This window comes from Marmota monax, unplaced genomic scaffold, assembly GCF_021218885.2.
Source record: "Marmota monax isolate L192 unplaced genomic scaffold, Marmota_monax_Labrador192_F-V1.1 WCK01_AAM20220418_F8-fsc00002, whole genome shotgun sequence".
Lineage (NCBI taxonomy): Eukaryota > Metazoa > Chordata > Mammalia > Rodentia > Sciuridae > Marmota > Marmota monax.
This window is the reverse complement of record NW_026693571.1, coordinates 31,796,280-31,822,668: the sequence shown is the minus strand read 5'-3', so window position 1 is coordinate 31,822,668 and position 26,389 is coordinate 31,796,280.

Sequence of the window (26,389 nt, the reverse complement as noted above, 5' to 3'; positions counted from 1 at the left end):
AAAACCTGATTAAACCCTCTAGCTTCACTTGGTTTTAGCTACTTGCTTTTACCACCAGTTTTAGTGGTCATATAGCTAAACAGTGTCCTCATGTCAGCTTTGCTTTGCTATAGTTAACATCCCTGCCATATGAATCATCGTGGGAATGGCTGCCTAACTTGGTTTTCAGGAACTCCAAGACTGCTTTCAACTTGAGATCCTCCTGCCTCAGCCTCCCAAGCTGCTGGGATTACAGGTGTGTGCTGCTTTTGTCTATCTCAAATTGGTTAAAACCTGATGGTTTTAAGTATCTGGTTTGCAAGTAGCCATTGGGTTCACTTAAAAAAAAATATATATATATTAAAGTATATATATATATATATATATATATATATATATATATATACCTTTTTAGATGTTGATGGACCTTTATTTTATTCATTCATTTACATGAATGAATTTATTTATTATTACATATATTTACATGCGGTGCTGAGAATTGAACCCAGAGCCTCACACATGCTAGGCAAGTGCTCTACCACTGAGCTACAACTCCAGCCCATTACTTTTGACATCAGGGCTAAAATTCCATCTTGAGAACATGCTAATACAACCATTTTCTGAACATACATCCTGTGAAGACCATGTTTGATTATGCATGTGCCAACTACAGACTACTGCACATTTCCCCACTCCTTTCTCCCACTCCTTAGTGGGTATTTGTTCTGATAAATATCCCAACTCTTATCCTTGAGCAGGTGGATTTGAGGTTGACTTTCCTATCTCTGCAGGATTTGTCACCTCCTGAGTAAACTGTCTTTTGCTAAACTCGGGGCTTCAGTGATTGGCGTACTGTACAGAGGGCAAAACGGTCCTGGTGTGGTAACACAGGCACTACTCTAGAACTCACTGGAATTTATTTTTTATGTGTTTATTTATTTAAATTAATTTATTTATTTTAATTAGGTATATGTGACAGCAGAATGCATTTTGATTCATCATACACAATTGCAGCACAACTTTTCATTGCTCTGGTTGTACACCATGTAGCGTTGTGCCATGTGTGCAGTCGTACGTGCACCTAGGGTAATGATGTCCATCTCCTTCACTCCCTGGAATTCATACCCACTCAACAAATCCATGCCCCCTCCCAACCCTGGCAACCACTGATCTATATTCTGCATCTATAAGTTTCAGATACCTCACATAAGTGGAACCTTATAATATTCAGAAAATCATTTTCTAATAATAAATCTAATATTTACCTGACTTTCAACGGCTGAAGCAAAAATTCAGATTGTTCATTGCAAAACAGAATAAATTCAAGGAGAGAAATGGGGAAATACTCCTTCAGTGTGACCAAACCAGCCCCTCCCATAGATACAATCTTACTCGAAGCCGCATCATAATCAGAAGATTGTGTGGTGGGTCTCCACGTAGCTTCATGAGTCCATTTTTGCAAAATAAATAGGCTTGACAACAGAACTCTTGGCCATTTTTGCTTCATTGGTCCTTGTGATTTTCCTTTTTGTGTTTTTCCTTTGCAGGCACCTCTGCTGTCCCTCCTTCCCTTTTCTTCCTTTTTAGTACGGGGATTGAACCCAGGGATGCCACAACCACTGAGCTACATCTCCAGTTCTTCCTAGAGTTTATTTTATTTTTTAAAAAAATTTATATGTATACATACATTTAAGTTGTTGATAGATCTTTATTTATTTATTTATATGTGGTGCTGAGAATTGAACCCAGTGCCTCACACATGCCAGGCAAGTGTTCTACCTCTGGGCCACAACTGCAGCCCCCTATATTTTATTTTGAGACAGGGTCTCACTAAGTCACCCAGGCTGGCCTGAACTTGGTGATGCTCCTGCCTCAGCCTCAGAGTTGCTGGGATTACAGGTATGCACAAGTGAGGCTGGCTTCTGCTATCCCTTTCTGATGAATTTATTTTCTCCTCATTGTATTTACTTATTTTTTAGAATCCATGTATACAGTAGTTTTTTTTTAAAAAAAATTCAAATTGAATTTTAAAATCTCTGGACACAATTATTCTAAATGTAGGTGCTAATCCTTTTAAAGCACTCTCTCTTAAAAAGAAATGTGAAGTTGTAACACATATACACTCATATACATATGTATACATACACAGGAATGTTTTTACTCTAGCTACATTTAAGAATTACGGGTTTGAGAGATACTCTAATTCTTTATGGTTTCCATTAGATTAAGCATGTTATATTTTTTCCATTTTATTAAACAATTGATTCTCAACCTTGGATGTACATTCAAGTGACCTGTCTAAACTTCCCCATTTTTTTCCCTAATGGAAAGTTATTTTTTAAAAATGTCATTGGTTCTTTCTAGTTACATGACAGTAGAATCCAGTTTGATATAATTATAAGCATGGAATATATCTTATTCTAATTATCTATATTAATATATCTTATTCGAACCCCTCCTTCCCTTTCCTCACACCCTGCTCCCTTACATTTGTTGGTATTTTTGCCATTTACCCATAGTTATTTTTATAAAATTAATTTCTTGTGGATATACACTATGGTGAGATTCATATATGTACATATATGTGTATTCATATATATACATAGGAAACATGTCAGATTCATTGCACTGTATTTCCTTTTCCTATCCTCCCAACCCCTTCCCTTCATTCCCCTTTGTCTAATCCACTGAAGTTTTATTCTTCCCCTTCTCCCTCCTTTTTGTGGGTTAGCTTCCATATATAAGAGAAAACATTTGACCTTTGTTTTTTTTGGGATTTGCTTATTTCACTTAGCATAATATTCTCCAGTTCCATTCACCTACTTGCAAATGCCATAATTTTATTCTTCTTTATGGCTGAGTAATATTCCATTGTGTATATATACCACATTTTCTTTACTCATTCATCTATTGAAGGGCACCTAGGTTGGTTCCATAGCTTATTTATCATGAATTGAGCTGCTATAAACATTGATGTGGCTGTGCCATTGTAGTATGCTGATTTTTAAGTCCTTTGGGTATATACCGAGGAATGGGATAACTGTCAAATGATGGTTCCATTCCAAATTTCTAAGGAATCTCCATACTGCTTTCCATAGTAGTTGCTCCAATCTGTGGTCCCACCAGCAATGTATGAGTGAATGCGTTTCCTCACATCCACACCATTTATTGTTACTTATATTCTTGATAATTACCATTCTGACTGGAGTGGGATGAAATATCAGTGTGGTTTTAATTTGCATCTCTAACTGCTAGAGATATTGAACACTTTTTCATATATTTGTTGACCATTTGTATTTCTTCTTCTGTGAAGTGCCTGTTCAGTTCCTTTGCCCATTTATTGATTGGGTTATTTTTATTTATTTATTTTTTATTTATTTATTGCCATTAAGTTTTTGGAGTTCTTTGTATATCTTGGAGATCAATTCTCTATCTGAGGTACAGGTGGCAAGGATTTTCTTCCATTCCGTAGGCTCTCTCTTCATCATTCCCATTTCTTGATTCTTGATTTTACTTCTTGCACTTTAGGAATCTTATTAAGGAAGTCAGTTCTTAAGCCTATGTGATGAAGAATTGGGCCTACATTTTCTTCTAGCAGGCACAGGGTCTCTGGTCTCATGTCTAGGTCCTTGATTGAATTTAAGTTGAGTTTTATGCAGGGTGAGAGATAGAGGCTAAATTTTGTTTTACTACATATGGATTTCTGTTTTCCCAGCACCGTTTGTTGAAAAGGCTATCTTTTCTCCACTATATGTTTTGAAACCTTTGTCTAGTATGAGATAACTGTATACATATGGATTTGTCTCTGTGTCTTCTATTCTGTACCATTGGTTTTCATGTCTATTTTGGTGCCAATACTGTGCCATTTTTGTTACTATGGCTCTGTAGTATAATTTAAGGTCTGGTATTGTGATGCCTCTTGCTTCACTTTTCTTGCTAAGTATTGCTTTGGCTATACTGGGCTTCTTATTTTTCCAAATGAATTTCACCACTGATTTTTCTATTTCTATGAAGAATGTATTTGGAATTTTAATGGGAATTGCATTAAATCTGTATAGCGCTTTTGGTAGTATGGCCATTTTGACAATATTAATTCTGCCTATCCAAGAACATGTGAATCTTTCCATCTTCTAAGGACTTCTTCAATTTCTTTCTTTAGCATTCTTTAGTTTCCATTGTAGAGGTCATTCACCTCTTTTGTTAAATCCATTCCCCCATTTCTTGAGGCTATTTTGAATGGGATGGTTTTCCTAATTTCTTTCTTAGCTGATTCATCATTGGAATATAATAATGGAATTGATTTATGGTTGTTAATTTTATATTCTGCTATTTTGCTGAGTTTGTTCTAGAAGTTTTCTGGTGAAGATTTTTGGTTCTTCTAAATATACAATCATGTCATTGGCAAACAGAGATAGTTTGAGCTCTTTTCAAAAGTTATTTTTGTACATATTATGATAGGGACCATACATTTTTATGCCAAATTTCTTTCACTCAACACTGTCTGTAAGATTCATCAGTGTTGTTGCATGCGGCTATAGATCATCAAATCTCATTAGTGTATAGAGTTCCATTATATGATCAGACTACAATATGTCTATCCATTCTACTGTTAGTGGGCCTTTAGGTGATTTCCAGGTTTTGGCTATTCTGAGTGCTGCTATGAACATTCCAGTGCATGCCTTTTGGAAATTCTATGTACGCATTTCTATAGAATTCAGACCTAGTGGTGAAATTGATGGGTCATAAGGTATGCCTATACTCAGGCTAAGTGTATGTAAAGTATTTTATTTAAATGAATATCAGACTGCATGTCTGGTCTGCTGAAACTCTCACTGGCTTTCTTTTATGGTTTGAGTAAATTGCATTGCAAACCGCAAGGGCTGTAGGAGTAGTCTGTATCGAATTTCCCAGTTTCATCTCAGGTCACACTTGAACTCAGTCATTTTTTTCCCCATTCAGTTGTTTTCCTAAATGTAGGTCTGCTTGTCCCTCTGTTTGCAATACCCTTATTGCCAGACCCTCTGCCATGCATAGATAGACCACACAGCTCAGATCCTAACAGAGGTTACTTTTCATTCTTCAAATGTCACTTTTCTGGAGAAGCCTTGTCTATGCTTAGACACGTAAGTACCTCCATTTTATTTTCTCTAATCCTATTAAATTTCTTCATAGCATTACAATAAATTTGAAAGTACCTATTATTTCCCCCCCTTCCTTTGGTGATGGGGATTGAACTCAGGGCTTTGTTCGTGCTACTCTACCACTGAGCTATAATCCAGCCCTCAAACCGTATCTTATTCTAGTCTTGAGGTACTTTAAAAAATAACCATGTGTATGTGTCTTGATGTTATTAGTTTGGTGTTTTTAAAAAGCCTCCCAAGCTAATTATTGCTTTAGAGTATATATAATACATTGGTCCATGCACATCATTACAAATAAACATTGAAGATGTAATACTACAATTTTTATCAATGGATATTTGAATTAAAAAAAAATTTGGAGACCAATGGACCAGCCCACGCAACACCTCATTTTATGTATTATGGAACTATGATGCACAGAATCTGAATTATGTTAACTGTTGTGTAACTGGTTCCTGCTATAGTTGGGACTACTCCACTTTCAAGTTCCATTGCTCTTCTCCTGTAAGGCAAATTCTGGATGTTGCATATTCCAATATTTTTGCATGTCTGTCTCTCATTGGATTGTAAGATCATGAACTGGGACTGTGTCTTTGTATTTTCCATAACACCTGTTATATATAATTTCTTGCTTCTAGCAGACTGTTGGTAAATGTGTTGAGAACAAATAATATAACCATTTAGAGCATTCATATGACACCAATATGGTTTGCTTCAATGAGCTGTTTTCTGATATTTTATATCTTAAGCCCTGACATTACATTATTTCAGAATCTTTATATACTAAAGAGCTCAATCAGTTTTAAAACCTTGAAGCCAAAAAGGTTTGAGGATCCTTGAAAGTATAGTATTCTTTCTGGAGTATTAAATATCAATAACAATTGGGATTATCTTGGCCTATGATTGGACATATGTTTGACTGGTGCCAGAAAATGGAGGTTCCTAAATCAGGAAGAATTTTTTGTTATTTCAAGAACTATATTACTATGTGTTTAATGACATCACTTGACCCACAGTGTTTTCAAATTCAAATGAAAAAATTTCTATACGATAAAGAAGTTTCTGATTGTTTGTTACATAAAAGAGGGGAAAACACAATAAGTTCAAACTCCCAAAACATTTGTTTTAAAATAATAAGGTAGTTCTGGCTCTAGGAAATTTCTGTCTGGGGGAATCTTTCCAAAGAGAGCGAAAAATATAATTATCAGTAAAATCCAAGAAATGTTGTGGTTAGGAGTAGTAAGCTAACTATTTTTACCTGATGAATAGAGTTTATATTTTTAAGGAGTAGAGTTCCTGGTAAATTTTCCTCTGGCAAGATTAACATCTATTAGAACATAAAGGATCAGAGAAAAAACTATGATAGCATTAAATTAGTTTTTAAAAAATTCACAGTAGGTAGATAGAACATTCCAGAAGGAACCTATTTCATTAGTGTAGCAATCTACTTCAGAGATATCTTCTTTAACAGATTAAGGAACACTACTCCTGATTTGATGATTTGCTGAGGCCATAGGTTTAGTGTTATATGAGATGGGTTTCTTTCCCAATGTTTTGAGCCAGCCCTCACTGGCTTGAGATGCAATATCTTGTTCTCTTGTATTTTTGTTTTGTTCCTGCTAGTATTGGCAAAATGCTGAATTCCTCACAAACAACTTTAGTGCCCAAGGACATGTTTTCTGGGCTCAGTCTTCCAGGTGTATATTGAGAGAGTTTAATGCAATCAGATCTTCCTGCACAGCTTCTCAGGCCTGCCTTCCATGGGGGTTGTGGCGTGGCTCAGTGGTAAAGTGTGCAAGTGTGAGATGCTGGGTTCAATCTCTGGCACTGTAAAAAAAAAAAAAAAATGTCGAGTGACAATACAAAACCAACTACCTCAAATCCATTGCTGAAAAGGGATTATGGTATTTATCCATCTCCCTTTCTATCTTTTTTTTTTTTTTCAGTACTGGAACTGAACCCCGGGGTGCTCTACCATTGAGCTACTTCCCCATCCCCAGCTCTTTTTATATTAATTTTTAATGTTTATTTTTTTGCTTCTAGGGATTGAACCCAGGGGTACTTTACCCCTGAGTCACATCCCCAGTTCTTCATGATTTTTTGTTTTGAGACAGAGCTCACTAATTTGGCCAGGCTGGCCTCAAATTTGCAGTACTCCTGTCAGCCTCCCAAGGAGCTAGGATTACAGGTTTGCACCACCACGTGTGGCTTAGCAAACGTGTTTTCATTTATTTTTTAAAATTTCTCATGAGCTTTCTCTTACTCTCTGCTGACCTATGAATGGGCCCTTCTCTAAACCCTGGTTCAGTAAAGCTTTATGAATTCTCTGTCTTTGTATGATCAGGAACAAACACACTCGGACCTCACCTTAGGGCAAAGAATACATCTGGGCTGTGGGTCCTACTGTTCATCACAGAAATGCTCAAAGGGTTGTCCTTCAGATGGTGAAAAATCCAACTTCCGCATGTGCTCATCTGCTTCAACAGATCTAGTGGAATTTTAATTATTCATCATGACAGGTAGTTATAAAATTGCCCATTCCCTTATTCATTTGAATGCATAAACTTGATGACAGTTTTAAAATATTTAATGTTTAGATGAAAATACATTAGATGCATTAATAGAAGTTTACCATTTGTAGGCTGCATTCCCTTGGGGGTGCCTTTCCTCTCTAGAGGTATATGGTAGCTTCTCCCGGGGACCAGTCAGCAATCACTGGCAGGGAAGAACAGATTGCATATTGCTTTTTCGTTTGTTTATATTTACATAGACAACAGATCCACATGGTTCCAAGTTTAAAGCATACAAAATAGCAGGCTGTAAAAAGTTTTCATTCCACTCTTTTATCAAACTTCCAGGCCTGTTCTTGTCCTGTTCTTGTACATCTTCCAGGGATATTTTATGCATATGCAAGCATATATATTCTCCCTTTCCTCCTCCACAAATGGTAGCTGATTATATACCCTATAACAAAACATAGCTTAAAAAATATTTTGAGGGCTGGGGTTGTGGCTCAGTGGCAGAGAGCTTGATTAGCATGTGTGAGGCACTGGGTTTGATTCTCAGCACTGCATATAAATGAATAAAATAAAGGTCTATCAACAACAATTAAAACAATTTAAAAAAATATCTTGAATATCTTTAGCATTAATACTTAAAAGAATCTCCTGAGGCTGGGGTTGTGGCTCAGAGGTAGAGTGCTTGCCTAGCATCCGTTAGGTACTGGGTTTGATCCTCAGCACCACATAAAAGTAAAATAAAAATATTGTGTACACCTATAACTAAAAAATAAATATTTAAAAAAGAATCTCCTCATTTTAATGGCTCCAAAGTATTATTTTATGGATATTCAAAAGGTTATCTAACCAGGCACTTACTTATTGATAAATAAATAGGGTAATTTTATTTATTTTTTTCTTGTTATAAGCTGTGATGTAAACTAACTTGTACTTTGGTCTTTCCCTATGTGTGTGAATGTATCTGTATGATAAATTGCAAGTAGATTTGATGGATGAGAGGGATGTGTTTTTAAACCTTACTGGATATTTTAAAAATCATCCTCCACAAAAATTATACTAATTTAACTGCCACTAGTAATTTATGAATATGCCTCTTCTCCATGTTCTTCCTCACATAGCACATCTGCAAGTTTTTCCTCTCTGCCAATCAGACAAGGGAATAAGTTGTATCTCCCTAGAGCTCCAATTTACATTTCATTTTAAGTGAGGCTGAATGTTTTTCTAGCTTTCTGTTGTCATATAACAAATTACCACAAATTGTTAAAACCTTTACATTTTCAGGGATCACAGGTCGAGGCACAGGTTAGCTGTGTCCTCTGCTTGATTAGAAGATCAAGCAGATCCATTCCAACATTGACAGACTTACTGTCAAAACTCACTGCTCATCTGGATCAAACCTCACATCCTATTTCTGGTAGGACTGAGTTCTGTTAACACTGTGATTGCTTTAGATCCACTTCAATAACCCAGGATCAACCTTAATTCTCCTTTGCCATGTAATATAGTCACAGGTTCCTGGGATTAAGGTGTATACTTCTTTGATGGGGAACAAATTCTTCTTACAACAGGAATCTATGTTTAGCTTGGTTTGGTTTACATGCCCACCACTATGATTGGTGAAACTAGGCATATGACTGGAAGCCCCACTGGAATCCCGATAATTTAATAAGACGTATGGTTCCTTAAAGGAAGTTGAACACAGCTTAAAGTATTTTTTCTATCATAATCCCATCTCTATTCAAAGTCCTACAAATTATTTTTTTGATAAACAAAACAAATTTTGCTTTTTGTATATCCAAGTGGTGATTGGTGATTCATTGCACTTTCAATATTCAATAACACACACCTGCTAATTTTGGTAGTAGCTGTCTTTGCTGGTTATGCCCCTCAGATGATCAGTGGGTCACAGATTACTTGATAAATTATATTAACAGGGCTTGTTTCTGAATTTTGCTCATCCAAGAGTTATGACACAATTTCTTTATGAATGCATGTTTATCTCATGCTTATTTACCATAACTTTCAACTTTTAAAAATTTCTAAAATTGTGCTTTATAGTGAGGGTATTGATGATACCTCCTCTGTTCTCATAGTGTATATTAGTTTTATAGGGCTGTTTATTTAGAAAAAATATGTATTTATTTCTCTGGGGATACAGAGTGAATTTCCACAAATATTCCACTTCAGGAGATGATGATAATTCTGTCAGAAAATCATACAACTAGGAAACAACCCTGTTATAGTTTCGATCTTCAATGTCCTGGAAAGGCCCATAAGCTAAAGGCTTGGACACCAGCCTGTGGCACTACTGGGACATGGTGGAACCTTTAAAAGGTGGGGCCTACTGGAAGGAAGTTGGGTCATTAGGGGTGTGACCTTGAAGGGGATATTTGAACTCTGGTCCTTGTCTCTCTCGTTTTCTGCTTCCTAGCCACCAAGAAGAGAGCAGCTCTCCTCAGCCAAGTGCTGCCTGCCATGATGTACTGCCTTGCTAGAAGCCCAAAGCAATGGAGCCAACCAACCATAGACTTGAGTCTCTAAAAATACAAGCCCAAACAAGCCTTTCCTCTTTATAAGCTGTCTATCTCAGCCATGCCTCTTTCTTTTTCAAAATGTCTCTGTAGTTCTCCAGTGCTTTCAGAACCAAGTCCAATATATATATATATATATATATATATATATATATATATATATATATTTTTTTTTTTTTTTTTTTTTCCCCCACATAATTGTCTCGTGTGATTATACAGGCTGGCAGATCTCAAAGTCTTCAGGTTGTAGTAGGCAAGCTGGAAATTCAGGAAGATCCACAGTTTCAGTTCAAGTCCAAAGGCAGGAAGTATCAAACCCCAGTTTGAAGGTAGTCAGGCAAGAGGAATTGTCTCCGTGCTGGTGGTGGTTATGGTGGTGGTGGTGGTGGTGGGGTCAAGTCTTTTTTGTTCTGTTCAGGTCAGGCTTTCAACTGATTGGATGAATCCTGTCCACATTATTCAGTCTATTGATTGAAATGTTAATCTCATCCAAAAATACCCTTGGATAAGCACCCAGGAATGTTTGGCCAAACTTATGGGGGCTCTATGACCCACTCAGGTTAACCCAAAATTAACCATTGAGTTTGTCATGACAAAGTACCATAGACTGGATGGCTTAAACAAGAGAAATATATTTTCTCACAATTCTAGAGGTTACATCTTCAAGATGAGGGTACTGTTGACAGAACTGTGTTCTTCTGAGACGTTTCACTTTGGCCTGTAGATGACCGTCTTCTCCCTTTATCTTCACATAATCTTCCCTCTGTGTGCCCAATCTCCTCTTATAGGACACCAGTCTTCTTAAAGGACAGCAACCACCACTGTAAACTCATTTGCCTTGGTTACTTCTTTAAAGGCTCTATCTCCAAATATAGGTATATTGTGAGAAACTGGTGATTAGAACTTCACTGTTGAATTGGGGTTGGGAAAGATCACAATTCAGCCCAAGAGACAGGGTAAGTGCCATGTGTTGATAAAGATGTGCAAGAAAGTCATAGCAGTAGGATGTTATTTTTGGACATTTGGCTACAGGGACAAAATGCATCTCTAAAAATATAAGCCAAAATAAACACAGCAGCAAATGTCCAACTTAATAGGTCATGCAGAGTGTCATAGAAAATCTATAACAAATGTTATCCAGGAACACAGCAACATCATCAAGCAGTCCAATACAGAATGCAGGCACTTCCTAGGGGTACAACTTAATGTCTTCAAAAGAATATAGAAATAAGGATGACAGGATTACTCTGAAAGAATTAAAAATAAAATATACTGATGACTCATCTGAAGAAATATATGCAAAATAATCTTGAAGATATAGATCTCAAGATTAAATTTTGACTAATGTTATCAGCATATTTCCTCTTTCCAATCCTAAAAATATGATACCAGTTAAGGAAGTGGGGAAAATTGATCATTCATGGAAACAGTAAAAACAACAACAAAAATAACCTGTTTTAGGAGCAAATGTTGGCAATCACCATATAGTTGCACTCGGGGTAGAGGACGTCTTGATCCAATGACTCGAATTGTTAGTTCTTTTGTCAGATAATGTCCCTTGTGTTGAGATGGATCATTATTTTTTAGAACCTAGAGGTTTAACATTCAGTTCTTTTTTTAAAAAAAATTTGGTACTGCAGTGCTCCACCATAAGCTATGTCCTCAGATCCTTGAACTTACTTACATGTATATCCTTGAAACTTTTGATTGCTTGAATAATTTGGCTACAGGGACAAAACATATTTGCTGGATAACAGGAAGTCCTAAACATTTCTCTGAATATATTTCTTGCTGGAAGTTAACAAGTCAACATACTGTTTTATATGAAAGTTTTGTTATTGTTAGGTAGTTTTCTTGAAATTGACCAATCATGAGACCTGGAAAAGTCAACCTTGTGGGATGAACTCTGAATCTTTGTTAATACACTAAAGTAGTATCACTCCTTGTGGCTTTGTTTCAGGAAGCTAGGGGGAACTTTTTGGCATTGTTCCAAGATTATCAAACCATTTATAGTAGAATTTCTATGAAAATAATGAGAGAGTCTTGTATTAAAGTTGGAAACCATCAGTAGGTCAGGGACTCAAACACTGGTACTATGTGCTTTAGTGCATATATGTGTATAAATGTACAAACACAAGTGTTTCTTCATGGTATCAGGAAACAAGAGAGAATCTGGATGAGAATCACAGGTGTGCCAACAGAGAGAAGAGAATAAAAAGGGCAACTTTAGTTAATATTTATACTGCAATACTATGTATGAGACATTTTTCTTTCTTTTTTTTTATTTGGATTGAACCAGTGGCACTTTATCGCTGAGCTACATCCCCAGCTCTTTTATTTTGAGACAAAGTCTTGCTAACTTTCTGAGGCTAGCTTATTCAAGAACTGAACAAGTTCATTGCAATTCTACTGCCTCAGCTTCTCTAGTTGCTGGTGTTATAGGCATGTACCACTGAGTCCCGCTGTATCAGGTATTTTTTCTAAATACTTATACATTTATTTATTTTTTTTGTAGCTCTCTACTTGTTTTTATTTTATTTATTTATTTTTAAATTTTTTATTGTTGGTTGTTCAAAACATTACAAATTTCTTGACATATCATACTTATACATTTATTACATTGAATTCTTATAAAATTCCATGAGGTAGGTATTATTAACATCTTGATCTTAAACATAAAATTGAGGCACTGAGAGGTTAAGTAAATTACTCAAGGTCAAGTAGGATTTAAACCCAGGAAGTCTGACCTGAACCATTATATAACCATCATGACAAGACCATATAAGAATTTCAGTCACACAGCTAGCATCTGAAATTACTTATCCTTGATGGTGTGTAGTTCATGCCCTCCTTCCTTTGGAAAAGGCAGCTAGCATCTCTAGCATATATTGCCACTCTATCTATACTAGACTTTGAGCTGGGCACTTTATATTGTTCCTTAATAATTTGGGGCTAGTGCTACAAGGCTCATAGTAAATGGATCAAACCCCAGAATATGATGTTAATAATAAATTCTGATATTACAAATATATAGTGATGATAACTAAAATATCAGTTAATATTTATTGAGAGTCTTTTACATGTCATGTAATGTTCTCAGCCCTTTTTAAAAACTATGATCTCACTATATCTTTCCCAAAACATGAATTAAGGATGATTTATTTATTTATTTTTAGGATTGTTGTCTTTTGAAATTTTTTCATTTAAGCCATAGAAGAGAAATATTAAAATCAGGATGCTTTTGAAAGTGGTGGAGATTAAATGTGCAAGTATTAAGTGGTAGATACTGTAAACTGCTATGAAAATGAAGGAATGTTCAAGTTATCTGCTCTGATTTTCTTGTACATGGAAAGTACTCAAAGACTGGGAGGCAGGAACACAGTCTGCCCTATCCCACTGGATGATGCTGGCAGCCTCAGCCTCAGCCATCTGGCGTGGCAACGCCAAGCTGACACCTAGCTTAGGGATAAGAGGTGGGAGGGAAGGCAGAGCTTCCAAGTACATAATCCCCAAATCCCTAAGGGAAACCAAAATGTTTTCCTATGGTTTTTTTTTTTTAAGTGATAACTTCTTTTTCTCCCTGCAAAAAAATGAAAATTATGTCAACTTAAATGAAACTTCCCAGTCCAGTCCTATCCATTGGCCAAGTCTAGTTTTGGCCACCTGAATCTTAGCATCTTCCATGGGTCCTACTTGATACTGCCTCTTCAAAAATTGAATAGTGATTCACTTCTACCACACTGGTTTCCCAAGTGATGCAGAGAGAACTTCCACAGACATTTCAGAACTTTAGTAAGTGATGAAGATTCTCTAAGGAAATCATTCAGCCTTGGAAGGTCCCCTTTGACCAGGCCATTTCCCTTTCAAAACCTCTTTTATAGTTCTACAAAACTGTTGTTCTATAGCTTACAAAATCAAACTCCAAATCTATGAACACCATTCAGCTTACTATCTGATCATGCAGTCTCCTAGAGATGAGCATACAACCAGGAAGTGTGGTGCAGTTAACATCCTGGGAACCTTTGAGCTACGGGAAGCCAGAATTCCCTTTCCAACTTTACTGGCCTGAGATGTATTTTACACGACAGGGTGCAGTTCCAAAGGAGTTGCACTTAGCTGTGGTCAGCTCAAAAACACATACTTATAATGGTTTTCCCTCCTTCCCTGCTTCCTTCCTCATATTGTTCTCCCCCCATCTCTTTTTTTTTCCTAATAAAGAAATAAATATTGGGCTGGGGATGTGGCTCAAGCGGTAGCGCGCTCTCCTGGTATGCGTGCGGCCCGGGTTCGATCCTCAGCACCACATACAAAGATGATGTGTCCGCCGAAAACTAAAAAATAAATATTAAAAAACTCAAAAAAAAAAAGAAAAGAAATAAATACTGCATAAAGACATGTCTATCACAATATCTCTGCTTGTAGGAAAACCTGGTTAAGACATCTTAACTTTCACCAAAACAAACAAACAAAAATCCCACAAACTCTTATTCAATCATAATATTATTTGTTTGAGACCATATGAGATTACTGAATGAGCTAGGGCCTCAAAGTCAACATTGTATGGTTTTGAGTTCTAGCTTCACTATTTACAGGAGGCATAACCTTTCTCTGGTAGAATCTATGGAGCAACTTGAACAAATGTTGTTCCCCCCTCCTTGGAATTAGATATTGAGAGGCTAAAATCTATAATTTCCAAACTCCAATGCAGCTAGCATTCTGGATGTGAGTTAGAAAGAGTTGTGAAAGGTTGAATTGAACCTGAAACCATCTTCCTCCTCCCTCTTGGCTTCTCTTATGGGTGAGCAAGACTAAGTGTTCCTATGACTATTCTCTTTTATCCTGGGTGTTGAGAGGCAGTTCAAGGTGGAGTGATCTGAATGTTTCCTATCTCTAACCCTGGTCAAAATCAAATGAACACGGAAATGTTTTCAATTGGCAAAAGACTATCAGTTAGATAAGCAGCGAATCCAAACATAAAACTTTCAATAACTCTCAAGGAACAACAGCTGAAATGGCCCCAAGAGTAACTGCAAAAGTAAATATGAGCAATAGCTTAGCTCTTTTGCAATAATGCTTCTTACCAGGAATTTCATATTCACTCTACTGTTACTATGTGACCTTGGACCAAGCATCTGGACTCTCTGATGCTCAGTTCCTCACTTAAAATAGGAAAAAGATGATCCCAAGCCAGTGGGTATGAAAGTCTATAGAATGTGTCTACCTGTGTGTCTTTGGCTATGTGTTTGTCTGTACTTCTCTGCATTTGTGTGTGCATGTGCTAATCGATCTGTGTGGGTCTACATATGTGTTCCTATATGTAACTTTCATGTTTGTAGATAATTTCACTGTGTGTTTTTTTTTTTGGACATGTGATTGTGTTTATGGCTGTGTGTTTTTGTGTACACTGCTACTATGTATGCATATCTATCAGTGTTATGGATGTGTCTATAATGTACACCACGAAAAGTGTTTGTTCATGTATCTGAATATTTGTTTGTGCATGGGCTGTCTCAGTTTCTCTACTTGTGTGGTTTGGGGTGCGAACATTCAAAGTTATGACATAAGCATCTCTTATAGAAATATACAAAGCGCCCTCTAGTGTTAAATAGAGAATGTGTCTCGTCACCACAACAGTAAGAGCCTGAATTGCCTCAAATAAAGCTGGCTGGTGGGCAATGTTTGCAGGATTGTCCTTCAGAAGCAGAGGATTGTACCTTCCAGGAATGGGCACTCACATAACAGAGGACTCTGCACAGAATCTAACCCACAGGAAGCTGCTTGCTGGTGTGAGGTAAAAAAATATATATATTCTGGGGATGGGGATAGGATCACCAGGGAGCTATTAGGAGACAGGGATGAAGGAGTCAGTAAAAAAGTTGCATAATCAGATTGCAGCAGCCTTTAAATTTGAGGGTCCCAACACTTGAGAAGCTGAACCTAGAATATATATATTTTTTTCCTATATGGCTCTATATACAGAATGTTGGGGCGGATTGCATCTTGACATTGGATTTGGCAATAGTATAATGAATATGACACCAAAGTCACATATTGCAAAATAAAACAAATAAATTGGGCTCAAAGTTAAAAACTTTTGTGACCAAAGAACACTATTAATAGAGTGATAAAACAACACATGAAGTATGAGAAAATATTTGCAAATATAAATCTGATAAAGAATTAATATCCAGAATATATAAAGAACTTCTACAATTCAACAGTAAAAAATCCAAATGACCTAGTAATAAAATGTGGAAATAAAGATAAGGATGCTTACTCCTGACTTCTTTTCAAAATAGTTCTGGAAATTCTCATCAGAGCAATTAAACAAGAGAAAAAGTTCAAAGGCATCCTAATAGAAAAGGAAGCGAAATTGTCTACAATAGACAATTGGGATGACATCAAACTGAAAAGCTTCTACATAGCAACCAATTAATAAAGTGAAGAGATGACACACAGAATGGAAGAAGATATCTGAAAACCATACATCTAATAATGGGTTAATATTACTATATAAAAGGAACCCAAACAACTCAATAGCAAGAAAACAATTAAAAATGGGCAAAGGACCTGAATAGACATTTCTCAAAAGAAATGGTAGTATCACATATCAAATGGCCATCAGGTTCATGGAAAAAAAGCTAAATATCACTAATCATTAGGGAAATACAAATCAAAACCACAATAAGATATCACCACATACCAGTTAGAATGGCAATTATAAAAAAAGAAAGGTTAAGTATTGGCAAGGATATTAAGGGGGAAAAAATGAAACCCTTGAACACTGTTGGTAGGAATAATAAATTAGTACAGTAATATGGGAAATGGAATAGAAATTCCTCAAAAAATAAACATAGAACTACTATATGATCCATCAACCTCACTTGTGGGTATATATACAAATGAACTGAAATAAAAATGCTGAAGAGAGATCTGCATTCCCATGTTTGCTGCAGCATTACTGACCACAGCCAACGTAGGGAATCAACTTAAGTGTCCATCAATGAATGAATATTAGCCAACTTTCCATCATTATAACAAAATGCCTAAGATAACCAATTCATAAAAAGAAAATTCTGATTTTGATTAACAGTTTTGGAGATTCCAGTCCATGATCCGGAAGACTCATTGCTTTTAGGCTTCTGGAGGGGTGTTGAATGTTAACAGTGGGGACAGTGTGGCAGAACGAAGCTGCTCACCTCATGGCAGGGATCATAAAAGAACAAGGTCAAACCCCCAATGACCTGAAGGCCTCTCGCTGGGTCCCACCTCTTAAAGTTTCTACTATCTCCCAATACAGCCTCCCTGGGCACCCATCCTTCACACGTGGACCTTTTGGGAACATTTAAGATCCAAACTATAGCAAATGGATAAGGAAATTGTGGTGTATGCATATAATGAAATACCGTTCTGCCATAAAAAGAAGTAAACTCTGTCATTTCCATTGATATAAATGAACTTGGAGGACATTATGATAAACGAAACAAGACAGGCACAGAAAGACAAACACACATGATCTTGCTTATGTGTGGAATCCACAAAAAGAAAACCTAGAGGGCTGGGGTTGTGCTCAGCGGTAGAGCACTCACCTAGCATGTTCAAGGCCCTGGGTTCGACCCTCAGCACCACGTAACAATAAATAAATAAAATAAAGGTATTGTGTCCAACTACAACTAAAAAAATATTAAAAAAAGAAAATCCAGAGAAGTAAAGAACAAGAATGTAGCTACCTGAGAAGGGGAGGAGGGGAGAAGGGTGGAGATTTGTTGGTCAAACGGTACAAAGTTTCAATTAGATAGGAGAAGTAAAATTTTGATATCTATCAATGAGGAAGACATTGAAGGAATTATGTTATTCTGGTCATAAGAAAATTAAATTTAATGGCTTAACAAAAAAATTATCTGTTGCATTGCAGGGTAACCATAGTAAAAAATAATGCATTGTATATTTCAAAATAGCTAAAGGCTGGAGTTGTAGCTCAATGGTAGAGCATTTGCCTAATATGTGCCAGACTCTGGGTTTAATTTCAGTATTTTCTTCCATACACACAAGTAGTAGCCAAAGTAACTAAGAGAATAAATTTTGAAGGTCTCACCATGCACACACGCACACATACATATACACAGAGTGGTAAGTGAGGTGATAGATGTTAATTAGCTTGATTCAATCATTCCGCATTATATACATATATCAGAACACTACATTGTGCCTTGTAAATGTATATAATTATGATTTGTCTGTTAGAAATAATATTAATAAAAATGAATAAGAGAGTGAATAAACATGTCTTCAAAGAAGATACAAACAGCCAATAAGCACATGATAGATGCTCCATATCACTAATGTAAATAAAAAACCACAATGTGATACCATTTCATATCTATTAAGAAGGTTGTTACCAAAGAAACAGAAAATAACACTCATTGGCCAGAATGTAGAGAAACTGGAAGACCTGTGCACTGTTGGTAGGAATGTACAATGGTGCAGCCATTCTCCACCTCCTCCCCACATCTGAAATAGAAAATCGTATGTCTGTTCTTCTATTAAATCTTTAAATACAGTAACTTGCTGTATTAACAGACCAAAAAAATGAAAAGCATTATGTCCATACTCATAGATGCAGAAAAAGCATCTGAGAAAATTCAATATCCATTCTTGAAAACTCTCAGCCATGTAGGAACAATAAAGATCATTGTGCTTGAAAACAACAGAGAAAAATGATTGAAACAAAGAGCTGTTTTTCTGGAAAAAAATAATTATAATGAATAAACATTAAGCAAGATTGACAGATAAAAAAGATAGAAAACGGGGTGGGGATGTAGGTCAGTGGGAGATCACTTGGGTAGTATATGCAAGGCCCTGGGTTTCATCCCTAATACTGCAAACAAAACACAACACAACACAACAAAACAAAACAAAAAACAATCAGCACCCCCCCCCCCCAACAACAGAAAATATAAATCATTACTATTAGGAAAGTAAGTAAGAGGCAGACCACATAAGTAATAAGGAGATTACAATAGATCCCCTAGCCACTTAAGAGATATCAAGGACATAGTATATTCTTAATCTCTACCCTGTAGCTATAACAAAATACTCAAGGCTAGGAAATTCATAAAGAAAATTAGTTAATTTATCTCATAGTTCTGGAGGCCCAGGAACATGGCACTGGCATCTTCTCACCTTTGGTGAGGGCCTCATGCTGCATCAACTCATGGGTGGAAGAGCTGAATGAGAGCAGGTGCATGGGGAAGAGCACATGTACTCAAGGGCAAAGGAGGCCTGAGCACTTAACAACCTGCTCTTGTGGTAACTAATGCAATCCCTGGAGTACTACCCACCCCTGCTAGGCAGGCATTAGTCTCTTCTGAGGGTGGTACCCCATGACCTAATCACTTCCCACTAAGCTCCACCTCTTAAAGTTTCCACCAAGTCTCAGTACTGCCACTGGGAGCACTACATTTCAACATGAGTTTTAGTGGACAAACCACATCCAAGTCATAGCAAGTAGAACAGGTATGCATTCATAAAATTGACAACATTGAAGAAATGAACTCATTCTCCTATAACCATGAATTTCCAAAGGTTAGCCAAGGTGAAATGGACAACCTGACTAGTTTTTTAACTATTTTGCTTTAGGTCGATTGCTTTGGCAGTAGTGAGTGGAAAGAATTAAAGAAAGGCAAATTTGTAATAAAAATAATTTGGCAGCTACTGCACAGTTTGAGAACTGATGAGGGTCTGAACTACTGCAGTGGTAATAAGAATTGAGAGGAGAAATGGATTGGGGGACATTTTGAATATCAGCAAATTTGTCTCTAAATAAAATGAAAAATCGGGCTGGGGATGTGGCTCAGTGGTTGAGTGTTCCTGAGTTCAATCCCTGGTACCACCCCCCCAAAAAAAATAAAAAAAGTTTAAGAAGAGTATTCAATAATGATTAAACTTTTTATGCCAAAATGTTATTTTCCTAATTTTTTAAAAGCTGTATATTACTTAAAAAGTTTTTTTTTTAAAAGCTAAGACTAGAAAGAACCATGTAATATGTTGAGTCGTTTTTTAATGTTGAAAGTTTGACTCCATGGAGTTACTCCTTTTACTCTTATAAACCTACCTAATTCAAGACATATCACTATAATAATGGGGAAATGCTATTAAAAAATTCAAACAACTTCCTTTTATCTCTAGGGAAAAATAGTGTGGCTGCGGTTCCTGTACGGCAGTGATTCAGCACATAATAGGCTCTCAATAAATCCAGAGTTTGTGAAGGCAGTTACTTTAGATTTTCTGCACTTTCAAGCCTGCAGCCAGATCTCATCAGACAAAGCCACGCTAAAGCCACATGGCAACTGCAGCAAGGCCCCAAGCCCAGCCTTCGCTGGGCCACTTTGACAGAATTCTTTTCTTGTTAGTGCTCCTCTCAATCTGATTGGGCAGGTATTAACACATTTTCCTTTGAAAGTGAGACCTGGGACTCAGGTCCTGAGACTTACTCAGCACCTGGCAGCCAGTGTCAGGTGCAGCCTCAGTAAACAGGAGTCAGGATGTGATGCTGATAGTGAACTCTATCCACTGCCCATTGGGAAAGTGGTCCCTCGTCTCCAGCAGGCCAGCTTCATGTGCATCTCGGAGGACCTCGCATGACCTTTAGACACCTCCCACAGGATCCTACATGCCTGGCAGAAAAGGCTGCATGGAAGACTAATGCGTTCTTCAAAGTGTCCTGAAGGGTCCTCCAGAGCCCTCTCTGTTGGGCTAAATGAAGTTTTGTTTCCCTGGAATTAAAGGAGATGCCTATTATTATTTTAGGGTGAAGCCCAGTGAAAGGAGGTTGAAGCTAAAGAAAGGCTCTGCTGTGGCCCCGCCTTTAGATGGGGCCCTGCCCCTGAACAACATCCCGCCCCCAAGTGGCCCCGCCCCGGATGTGGCCCTGGCCAGCCCTCGGACACATTCTTGCTTTCCAAGTGCTGCTGGACCATTAGACCAGGCATCTGTTGCTGTGGCTCCTTCATTTTCCCCAAGGGTTATTGTAATGCTTTGGATCTGGAATGTCTCCTAAAAGCTGTATTGAAAAACTGGTGCCCAGAGGTGGCTGTATTTGGAGATGGTGAAACTTTTAGAAGCTGGGTCTTAGTTGAAGGAAATAGGCCACTGGCTGCAAGTCCTTGAGGGGATATTGTGGCCCTAACCTCCTGGTTTTTGCTGTTTTATCCCTTCCTGCATGCCATGAGGTGAGCAGCTTTGGTCCACACACTTCTCCTCCGCGATGATGCTTTTTACCTCTCACTGACTTGCCCAGGGCAACTTCCAGTTCTGCAAGCTCCATTCATAGAAAACACAATATACTGGTTGTATCACCTTTTTCTTTTATACCATGTTTTATTGTACCTTTTTTCTATGTTTAGATACATTTAGATACATAAATTCCATTGTGTTACAATCGTCTACATTGTGTTCAATTCCTGTATTCAGTTCAATAACGTGCAGTACAGGTTTGTAGCCTAGGAGCAATTGCCCATGTAGCCCAGGTTTTCAGTGGCCATGACAACTAGATTTGGGTCAGTACAGTCTTTGATGTTTGCATAAAAATAAATCACCGTCACAAGTGACGTGTGACTGTAATTCCATAAGGACTGTAGTTCTGCTGTGAAATAGAAGCCCAGCACATCTGCTGATCTGGTGGTGTTGGGCAGATGTTTGAGAAAAGTAAAGGTTTGCAATAGTTTGCAGGAGATTGTGCCGGAGAGTTGGCTAAGGTCATAATGATGTAAGCTCCATAGTGTAAAAGTAAGCTCAATGTAATAAGTCCTCATGAAGTATATGTGCCATGAATGAATGCAGTCTGATAAGAATGATGTTTGGCCATCAGTTGCAGAGGATGAGTTTATGATGCTGTCAATATTCTTATACATAATCTTACTAGAGTGTAGCCTGAAAAAGAGAATTTAGATTTTGCAAGGCTGACATGATGACAGGAGATGTTGGTTAGTTGATGGAGCATTAAATCTGTTGTGGAGAAGGAAGACAAGAGACTGACCATGGACAGAGAGGAAGTGGAAGGATCAGTGTCCAGGAAGTATTGACAAGACTGAATAATTGGCCTGTGGCCATAAACTGAAAGGACTGGTGATTGAGTTTGGAGGGAGAGATGATGGTTGGCACTATTTCAGCAGGCAGAGCTGTCCCTGGTGAATGAGCTCTAGGTTGTGGCCATAGCTATTTTGGGGTGGATGCACGGAATTCTGAGGTGGGTTTTAGCCATCTTTTCATTGCTGTGACCAAAAGATCTGACAAGATCAACATAGAGGAGGAAAAATTTATTTGGGGCTCAAGGTTTTGGAAGTCTCAGTCCATAAACAGTCAACTCCATTACTCTGGGCCCAAGATGAGGCACATCAAGGCAGAAGAGTGTATATCAGAGGAAATCAGCTCAGGACATGGCAACAATAAAGCAGAGAGAACTCTGCTCACCAGTGACAAAACATAAACCCCAAAGGTATGTTCCTAGTGACCCATTTCCTGGAGCCACACTCTACCTGCCAACAGTTAATCCATATCGGTGGAATAATCCACGGATAAGGTTACAACTCTCATGTCTAATCCTTTCACTTCTGAATGTTCTTGCATTGTCTCATGCATAAGCTTTTGGGAGACACCTCATATCTAAACTGTAACAGAGATGAATAGGTCTAAATCTGGGAATTGAGTTGATAGCTTATTGGATGGTCCTTTACAAGGACATAAAAGACTCCTCAATCTCTTCATCCGCTTTGAAATCCCTGCTGTCAACCCCATGCTGTCTCTCTCCCCACTTGCTGGTGTGGCTGTGGGCCCCAAACCAGGAACTAGGCCACTAGAAAGGGCAGTAGTAGATGTCTTTATTTATTTATTTATTTTGTCACCCATCATTTATTTGCCTCTGTAAACTGTACATCTGTTGGTTTCTGCGAAAACCAGTGGGAGGTCCTTAGGTCACTGTGGTATGCCATTGAAGGGGAGAGTGGGACCCCAGCCCCTTCCTTTTTGTCTTGCTCACTCCATGACCATGAGATAAGTGTATTTTCTATCTGTCAAGCTCTCTGCTATGATGTGTGGCCTCATCACAGGGTTAGAGGCAATGGGTCCAAATAAACCTTATCTTTTTATAGGTTGATTATCTCGGGTAATTGCTATAGGGACAGAAAACTTACACAGATACCTTGGAATACATGTATTATAACATTTAAAAATGCATGGGGAAAATTATGAAGTTTTCTTAGACTATTTCAAAGGAGTCCTAAATGAGAGAGAGTGTATCATGTTTGTGAAAGTGTATCAAGTTAATGTTCAAATTAATCCAGAAATCTAGTGCCATGACAATTACAATTTCAGCATGTTTGTGGCACCTGATAAGTTAATTGTAATATTCATACAGAAATTCATAGCTAAAAAGAGACAAAACAGAAGCAGAAGAACACAGAGAAAACTTGGTATCAATCTGTAACAACATGGTGTTGGAGTAAGAATAGACATGTAGATGAACAGAGCAGAGCATCCATGTGTACAGCAAGATATATTAACAGTAATGGATCAGAAACTGGATTATTCAAGTACAGTCAGTCTTCAAGTGGTAGTTTATGCATATGAAAAAAGTTTTTGGTCTCACATCATACACAAACATTTCACATTGCTTAATAATAAATATTAAAAACAAACCTTTAAAAATCAAAACAGAAAACGAAGGAGACTCTATATCTCAAGGCCATGGAAGAAATTTTAAAGACAATCTAATAAAAGATATAAATAATAAGAACAATGTTGATAAATAGAATACATTAAAAGAAAATAAAAACTTTGTTCATCACAAATCACTATTAAGGAAGAGAAAGTCAAACCACAGGCTGATAAGTTATTGACAGTGCATATAAAAAATAAAGGGTGAATAAAGGACTCCTTGATCTAATAAGAAAAAGGTAAACTGCCCATTTGAAGAATGGATGGGAAATATGAGCAGGTGATAAACAGAAAACGATCATGAAAAGAAAATAAGCACATGAAATGATTATTAACTTTACTAGAAGTGATGGGAATGACAATTAATGCCAAGATGGAAAACCACTTCACACTCATCACATTGACAAAAATTTTAAATATCTGAAAATATCAAGGATGTGTGAGGATATGGAATAGTAACTCCTCTGTGCTGCTGTGAGAATTTATATTAGTATGGTCACTTCTATAGTTTGGATCAGGAGTGTTCCCCCAAGGCCACGTGTTGAAGGCTTGGTACCCAGCCTTAGCACTGTTGGGAGGTGGTGGAAGCTTAGGAGGCGGGGCCTAGTGGATGGAAGTTGGCGGGCGTGCCCATGAAGGGGATATTGGGACTATGGCCTCTTTAACACACACTCACTCTCTCTCTCTCTCTCTCTCTCTCTCACACACACACACACACACACACACACACATACACATACACACACACACACACACTCACACACACACACACATATCTAGGCCTCTATGAAGTGAGCAGACCTTGTCTACCACACTTCCTGCCCTGGTGAACTGTGTGACCACAGGCCCAAAGCAACAGTGCCAAGCAACTGTCAACTGAAACCTTTAAAACTATGAGCCAAAACAAATCCTTCCTCTTTTAAGTTGTTTCTCTCAGGTATTTTGTCACAGCAATGGAAAGCTGACCAATAAATATCATCCTAAGTGTACAAACTAAGGAAACTCTTAAGTTTACAATGAGATATATTTAGGATTGTTTTTGTAGCACTATTTGCACTAGGAATAAAATGGTAACATCCTAAATACCTTCTAAATGTATTTTCCATTTATCTTTCTATTGGATTATTGAAAATGAAGTCAGGTGTGGTGGCACATGCCTGTAATTCCATCAGCTCAGGAGGCTGAGACAGGAGAATTAAGAGTTCAAAGCCAGCCTCATCAATGGTGAGGCGCTAAGCAACTCAGTGAGACCCTGTCTCTAAATAAAATACAAAATAGGGCTGGAGATATGGCTCAGGGGTCAAGTGCCCAGGTACCCCCCCCCCCCCAAAAAAAAAAACAAAGAAAGAAAATGATTTTTTTTTTTTAGGTATTTATATGTTGTTATGTAGTTTAGATATGGGGTATTTCCCAAAAGCTCGTTTGTTCAAACAATGCAAGAAAGTTTAGAGGTTAAATGATTGGGTTTTGAGAGCCTTAATTAATCATTTCATTAATCCACTTGGATGGATTAACGAGGTGGTAACTGTAGGCAGATAGGGTGTGGCTGGAAGAGGTGGGTCACTGTGGGAGTGCCTTTGGGGTATATATTTTGTCTCTGTCTTTGAAGCTTAGTCCCTCTCTGCTTCCTTGTTATCATGTCTCAGCTGCTTTCCTCTGCCACGCCCTTCCACCTTAATGTTCTGCCTCACCTTGGGCCCAGAGCTAGGGAGCTGTCTGGCTAGAGCCTGAGAACTCTGAAACCTCTAAAACTGTGAGCCCCAAATAAACTTTTCCTCCTTTAACATTGTTCAGGTCAGGTCTTTTCGTCATAGCAACAAAAAATCTGACTAAAACATATGTTTACATTAAAAGTATTAAAAAGGACTTGGAGATGAGAAATACCAAATTTGGTATTTATCTCTGAGGTAGGAAGCTGATGTAATATAAAAAAAATATCCTAGGGTGGTTGTGTTATACTGTATTGGTCATGTCTTATTTCTTAAGCTAGGTGTGGGTACACAAGTGTTTAATTTTATTCTTTATACTTTGTTTTATATATTAAATATTTAATTGTGAACAAAATCTCTATATTCCAAAGATACATAAACATTTTTCTCTTTCCAAATTGCTCTTTTATTGCTTCCTAGCTCTCCTTTCTTATGGCGCACGCCCTCCCTCTGGTGGTAGCTTGCTGAAAATGCAGGTTATTTCCTCTCTCTCTTCAACAGAAATGCTGCAGGCTTTTAGTTCTGCCTTTGTGTTCTTTGTAATGTAAATCTTCCACTCTAAGACCTTTTATTCTCAAAGTAAAGTGATAAATATTTCTCAAAAATCATTTAAGAGGCTTCATCTTTCTCTTTATGGAACAATTTAAAAGTGACTGGTTACAGTGAGGCTGTGGGATCAGGGAGGTTGCTTATAGTTTAGCTTTATTTTGAACAATGAGAACAATATTTGCATTAACATGAATGTAACAATAATCAATTTACCTTGCTTAAGTCCTTCACCTGTTTTTTTAAATGAC